The 7,183-nt window shown below is 38.9% G+C and overlaps 1 non-coding gene across 1 annotated transcript; it reads right to left on the bottom strand.

Moving 5' to 3' along the window:
- Window positions 1-4,860: 4,860 nt before the first annotated feature.
- On the bottom strand, window positions 4,861-4,965 carry LOC124104860 (U6 spliceosomal RNA). The gene has a single exon (XR_006855545.1). It is a non-coding gene; the product is annotated as a U6 spliceosomal RNA (small nuclear RNA).
- Between the last annotated feature and the right edge of the window lie 2,218 nt (window positions 4,966-7,183).

Here is a 7,183-nt window from a genome sequence, read left to right as displayed (position 1 = left end):
GACATTCACATGATCCAGCCAAGCCTTAATCTTTTAACATCTGTAAAGTGTGACAACATAATGTAACACATAGTGTGGTTGTGAAGATAAAATGAGACAACACGTGAAGCTCATGAAGTGTCATAGTTCCCCCCTCCTCCTCCTCTTTGTCTTCTTTTACTCCATTCACCACATCCTTCCTTTTTTTTGGTCCATCTCTTTTTCTTCCCTCTCCCTCCTATCATCATTACTATTTTGTTATGTTAGATGAGGGCAAAGTACCATAAGAAGTAAATAAAAGGGGAAATTATACCCAATTGGAGAACCAAGAGAATTTAGAAGACATTGATATTTTGGGTAGATTCTAAAGATTAAATAGAATTTTGATAATTGAAGAGGGAGAGAAAAGGCTTTCCAGGGAAGAGGGCAGCAAGAGTGAAGCCATCTGTTGAGAAGCACAGGGCACAGCTATAACCTGATCATGGAGTTGATGAAAATAATGACATGGCCGGGGCACGGGGGTGGCGGGGGGTGAGGGTTGGCACTGAGAACAGGAAGCAAGAGCTTGTAATATACACCAGGTGCTCATGGATGAACATGTGCATGAACCTGGCCACATGATGTCTTGGAGGCTCAGTTTCTCATCCATAAAATGGAGGTGATAATAGGACCTTGGAGGATCATTTGGAGAGGTAAATTAAACTGAATAATTGGGTTCAGAACTCTGAACCCAAAGTTGGCCACCATAAGAACACTTATGTGAATAGCTCTTATCGTTCTATAATGACTGCTATTACTGCTAATTCTTGTAACTCCAGTTTCAGCTCTTTTAGACACCAATAAATATGTGATAACAAAATGAATACTCAAAGTATACTCAAACGAGCACAATTAAGGAGATGATTATAAAAATATTGGCATAATTAAAGCCTTTCCATTTCCCAGCGTCTGGCTTAAAGATTTAAATGTGCAAAATGGAACACATTTCACCAAATCTTTTTATTAATTAGGGGAAATAGAGATCTATTTTATAGTTAGTAAGTTAAAATGTAAACACTTTAGCTACAATTTCTAAAATTCAGCCCTCTTATTGATTAGTAAAAAGCATGTATTGAAAAGGAACAGTACTGTGGTCATTATTCGAATACACATTGAATTGAAGATAAACTATCTCTGCATAAAAGCAAAACTAAAAGGCAGAGGACTGGAGCTAAGTCTCTTCCACTAGAAACATGGACGTGAGCATGGAGGGTTTTGTCAATGCTGAGATGGGAAATGTTACTTGTGGACCGCAGATTCCTTTCTGGACTAAGCAATCCTATTGTCCACAGAGCTCCCTGAGGTTAAATAAGCCACAAGTAAGAACATCAAATTAGGAATTGAAATAATTAAAATGGGGGTGAAAACTGTATCTATCTCATTGGGCTATTAAACAAGTAATTGAGGATTAAACAAGATATAAACTATTCAGAATAGTTCCTGGTATAAAGTAAGCAAGCACTAGTTAAATGCTGGCTATTCCGTGTTGGGAAACCACTTTGACATGAGGAAATTGAGGTGCACAGAAATAAAGTGACTTTCCCAAACGCAGGCAGCTGTTGGAGCATGCAAACTTCCTTACCACTGATCTTTATCCTGGGGATAAAGATTTTTGTACTGGGAACAACATTTTGTATTTACAATACAATAGTAAATATTGTGACAATACAAGAACACTTTAAAGGGGATAATATCCCCTTCCATAAATCCCTTGTTTGCCCATACCGACTCCAGTGCAACTACATCATGGCTTCTAGAAGCAAAGTCTCTATGGAATTAGCAATTCCCTGGTCTCCCGCATGGAGCAGATTAACACTGCTTAATGCTAGGAAGATCATATTCCCTTCTGATATTGGAACCTATAATTTTTCATCAATTAGAGGTTGGTTACAAAAAACAATCAATTGATATTTTACTCACTGATCCAGCAATCATTGCAGTTTTACTTTGGTGTCTCTCTTGGCAAATGATATGTTGTATTTTGAAATTCACAAGAGGCCTTCAGAAAAACAAAACAACTGAAGGGCTTTTTGTCCCCCTCTCTTTCTTCTTCGGAGAATATTTCCATTCTTAGCATTTGAAGTTTGAAGCTAATGGGCATAAACAGAAGAAAGCACAGCAATTCCATCAAGTTCAGTTATAAAGAAGGGTATTCCAGAAAATGCTGTGGGTTTTATTCTTAAACTTTGGTTTCATCTGAAACTTGAAAGGTGTGACCATCTCTATTGTGCAGCTCTAAAATAAGAACATCCACCACCAATGAGGAAATTTTGACTGTATACATGGTGCTGAAGTTCATTTAATCTGTACCAAAGTGTTAGAATGTGGGTACTTCATTTCCATGTTATTTAGGAGCTTCTGGAGGTCCTTAGAGGTTAAGGTGCTCAAGGGCAGGTCTTCAGAGAGGAATAGTTCAGGGACTTACAGCCAGATCAGTCTGATTCTTGAGACTCTATCTTTCACAGTTGGCCACTAATCTCATAGACAGGGTCAATGCCCCAAACTCCAAAATCAGTTATTTTACTGGAAGCATCCTAGAGAGCCTTTCACATTCACAGACTTTGGAGCCATGCTGATAATGGCTCATGGCTGCTCTCTGTCCAATCTGCTGTGTGACTTCAGATGAGAAATTTAACCTCAATTTCCTCTTTCATTATAAAGAGAAAAGATGTATTTGAATACTAAATAATGTTATGATATTATTTTGTTGATACTTTTTGCCAAGTACTTTCTTGAGACAATACAGAATGGTGGCAAGACTTCAGATAACCTGAAATAAAAACATCTGGGTTTAACTGGTTTTGACTCTGACGCTTGATAGTTCTGTGACCTTAGATAAGTCACTTAAGACCATAGTTTCCTCATCTGAAAACTGGAATATTAAATATGGCTACTTCATAGGACTAATATCATGAGTATGAAGTGCATTAAAAGGTTAAAAACTTAGTATAGTGCCTGATACATAGTGTCACATATGCTACTATTATCACTTCGTTTTTTTCAGAAACATTTACTTTTGCTGATTACCAAAACTTCCCGACATAGCCTGAAATGCCTGCTTGGATTTCTGCCTAGGGATCTCTCCTGCTGGGGAATAACATAGGTACCTACATTTCACTGTGAGCCACCCTAGTCTTCCTTCTTCTGGAATTCCCAATCGCTGCTCTACCACTGGCCATGACCTGACACAACCACATCAAGAATAAAGAATCTGCCTGGCTGTGTTTAAACAGCCAAGAAGACCTCTATGAGGTCAAATGTTTTATTAAAGTTGTCCATTCACTGTTCAAATATGTTTCCTTGGAGAGGTAATTGCATAACAAGACGATGAGAAAACATGTCTTTAAGCTTCCTTATCTTCCCAGGTTCATTGGCATTCACACCTCGGAGCCGAGACTGGATTCTTCATTTCTCTAGTCTCATAATAGTTCACATTCTTCCAGTATTTTCAACTAAGTCATGACTCCCACTAGTCTCCATTGTATGGTGTGCTATAAGACATGTCTTCTGAATCCCTCAGCAGTACTCCACAAAATGGTGAACACAAAGTAATGGTGGATAAATACTTAGTCATTTTATTGGTAAGCATAAATTTCATAAGAAAATTTTATACAAGGAGCATTCAAGTGCTATACTCTATATATACCTTAAGGGTTAAAGAGTCTTGCCTGACTCTGTTTCCATTATACATCATTTTCCCCCTACATTTTTGCCCAAGTCACTAATAATCCTGTTGGTAATGCCAGTGGTCATCTTGCTCTATCACCAGTATTTGACACAATATATTCATTTTTTTCCAGAACACTACATTCATGGTTTTCTCTCAATTCCACTGGTGGCTCCTTCTCAGTTCTTCCCAAACTTTTAATGTTAAAGTGACTTAACTTCTTTCCTATTCTCTTTCCACATTCACTTCCTTGGTGATGATATCAAATCCTATGTCTTTATATACAATCTATTGCTAACAACTATTGGACTCCAGACTCAACATCAACTGCCTACTTGATCTAATAGATATTTCAAAAGTCAAAATGTCTAAAAACACACTCTTCATCGTCCTCTGCCCCAGCCAATGTTAATAGTATTCCTCACTTGGCATCCTTCTCTCATACCCCAAGTCCAGTTCATCATGAAATTCTGTCAACTCCACAGTTTATCCAACATGGGTGCTTCTAATGCCTCATGTTACAGCCATTATCACCTCTCTCAAATTACTCAATTTGGTAGCCAGAAAAGCAATCTGGTCATGTTTCTGCTCAAATCCTTTGAGGGATCCCCATTTCACTCAGAATTTATCCTGAAGATGGCTTATAAGATGCTGAATTATTGGGGCTGTTATTCCTCTGACCTCACCTTCTACCTCTTCTTCCTCATATTCACTCTGATTAAGCCACACTAACTTCCTTAATGTTTCTCAAACACACAGTTGTACTTTGACCTCAGGGCCTTTGCACTGGCTATACCTTTTGCCTAGAGCACCTTATCCATGTATCCACATAGCTAATGTACTCCTTCAGTTTCCTCGAGTCTTTACTGAACAGTCACCTTCTCAATAAGGCCTATCCTACCAACTCAGTATTCATGTCAGCTATCATTTATATTTTGTCATGTGTAATATTTATGGCCCATCTCTTTGCAATCTAAACTCCATACAGGCACACATATGGGTTGATTTGGGTCACTGCTGCATTCTTGATGTTAGAACAGTTTCTGGCATATAGAAAGTTTTTCATGTTTTTTCCCCCCACTAATAGGGCTTTTTATTGGTCACTACTAAAAATCTGAATTTTAAACAGATTCTTGAACCTTTAGCACCTGTCTCATTTCCCATAGCTTTTCTAGAAAAATATGGAACATTTCCTGAATTTGGGTGTCATCCTTGCACAGGGGCCGTGCTAATCTTCTCTGCATCATTCCAATTTCAGTATATGTGCTGCCAAAGTGAACTTAGAAAGTTCTTCATGTTTGCCAAACAAATTGAATGGATTAATGTGGGAAATGCATTTTCATGATTTGGCTTATAAAATGAAACCTGTAACTATGATAGACTGCAAAAGCAGGCATTTCATTTATGATACAGAAACTCTAAATATATCATTAGGGATCATCTTATAAATCAGTGCTTGATTAACCATATCAGGTATACAGACAGGAAGTGGAAATCATAGTATAGTCATGCACCACTTAACAACAATTTGGTCAATGAGACCGCACATTTGATGGTGACGTTATATCACCTAGTGACATCATAGCCATCTTAGTTTGTGTGGGCATGCACTATGATGTTCACACAACAAAAACACTTGACAACACAATTCCCACTTAATACCTCTATCATTAAATGAGGAGATGACTATATTTTTAAAAAACTTTTACTCAATTACACATCCACATACTGAATTGCTTTGGGTGGTTTTTATTTCATCTCATTAAAACTTTCAGATCCTTCTCACTGATCACCTGGGACAGGAAGATGCCCTAGAAGTTAAAGAGACAGAGTGAAAGGGCCATGTTGCATGAGTTGGAATCTCAACTCCATTGCTTACCACTTTAGCAGTAACTCCACCTCTTGGTAGCTCCTGTTGAAGACATTCAAGTATAAAGCACAGTAGAAAAACCTTCTGACATAGGGTCCTCCAGCCCAGTTTGCAAGTTCTGATGACAGGAAGCTCATTATTTGGGTAGTCTGCTCCTTTGTTGAAGAGCATCATGTTTTAGAAAGTTCTTTATAACAATACTGAGCTAAAAAAATCTAGCTTTCTGTTACAGTCTAGCATTGATTTAAAACTGACCTTTTCAACATTAGGGAGTATAAACATTTCCACATAAGTCCCAAACAACTTATTTTTTAACTTCTATTCCCAATTGCCAGCTTTGAGTATAATAATTGTTATGCCCTCCTTGCCTCACAAAGGCTGTGGGATTCAGAAGAAACACGCATATTAGTATGTCCCAGGCATTGTACCCCTGTTGCCCAGGCCCCTCACTGCATGCCCTGAGCAGGAGCTAACTGAATGCTTTTATTTAATGAGCAGGGAACACACTCTCTCTCTCTGCTCACAAGTAAACTTTGGCTAATATGGTTACTACAGTTAAACATTAAACTTAAGTCTGAGCTTCCAGGAAAGAAACTGAAAGATAAAAGACAAACTATCTCATTATCTGATTTTTTTTTTAAAAAGAAGCATATCACATAATTAAGAAAGACAATTTCCCAACAAACATTTCCCAAAGGACTTTTCTATGTGAATATTACATGAGCAACATTAAGTAATATGGATATTTTCTTCTACAGTGTAAAAAAAGAAAAATTATTTCTTCAGATATTTTAAATTCATTTTCAGTGAAGAAAAATCGCAGAGCAGGAACCCATTCTAGGCAGAAGCCGTGAGTAAAAGAAGGGAGACTCCCCTGAGGTTGGAAAGTGCCAGAAAGAAGGGACCACCAAGGTCCTGCATGAGAGCCTAGATGTGGATGCTGCAGGTATAGTGTCAGGGACAAGAGAGAGTCTCACCGCGGTCCTCCCCAAGCTGGAATTGTAAGAGTAAATGAAATTGAAGTTTAAATGTAAAAGACCGGGTATCGTAAAGTTTCTAAGCTGCAAAGCCTGAGTTAAAATGTAAAGGACCAGGTATTGTTAAGTTCCTATGCTACACCCCCAAAACCTGAAATTCCTGTAGCTGTTAGGACAATTCCCCGGACTGCCCAGTAAATATTCCCCCTGACCATCTAGTTGTTTAATAACCTAGAACCCTGTACAGCTTGGCACGTAGGCATCTCAGGGCCTAAACCAATCAGTTTGAATGTGTACCCCGCTTTAGAACTGACCTATCACCCCCGCCCGACCTGTTCCCGCCAATGAATGTGCTAATCAATTTTGAGAGTTGTTGTTCGATTTTCCCACGCCTCATGATGATTTGTTCTGATGTATGCAAAGCCCCCGCCCTCCCCAAAAAGTGTACTTAAGCACTGCTTAACCTCTGCTCGGGGCTCTGGGCCGCTCTCCCTTGTTGAGTGAGCACGGAGCCCCAGAGCGCTGGATTGGATCCTCAATAAATCCCCTTTTGCGGTTGCATGAGTCGGTCTCTTGGTGGTCTCTTCCTCCGACGTTCGCCGGACCCTTACAGAATCAGACTGATAGCTAAATAAGGCACAGAGTAGGGGG

This window comes from Marmota monax, unplaced genomic scaffold, assembly GCF_021218885.2.
Source record: "Marmota monax isolate L192 unplaced genomic scaffold, Marmota_monax_Labrador192_F-V1.1 WCK01_AAM20220418_F8-fsc00001, whole genome shotgun sequence".
Classification (NCBI taxonomy): domain Eukaryota; kingdom Metazoa; phylum Chordata; class Mammalia; order Rodentia; family Sciuridae; genus Marmota; species Marmota monax.
This window is presented reverse-complemented; position numbering and strand designations above follow the sequence as displayed.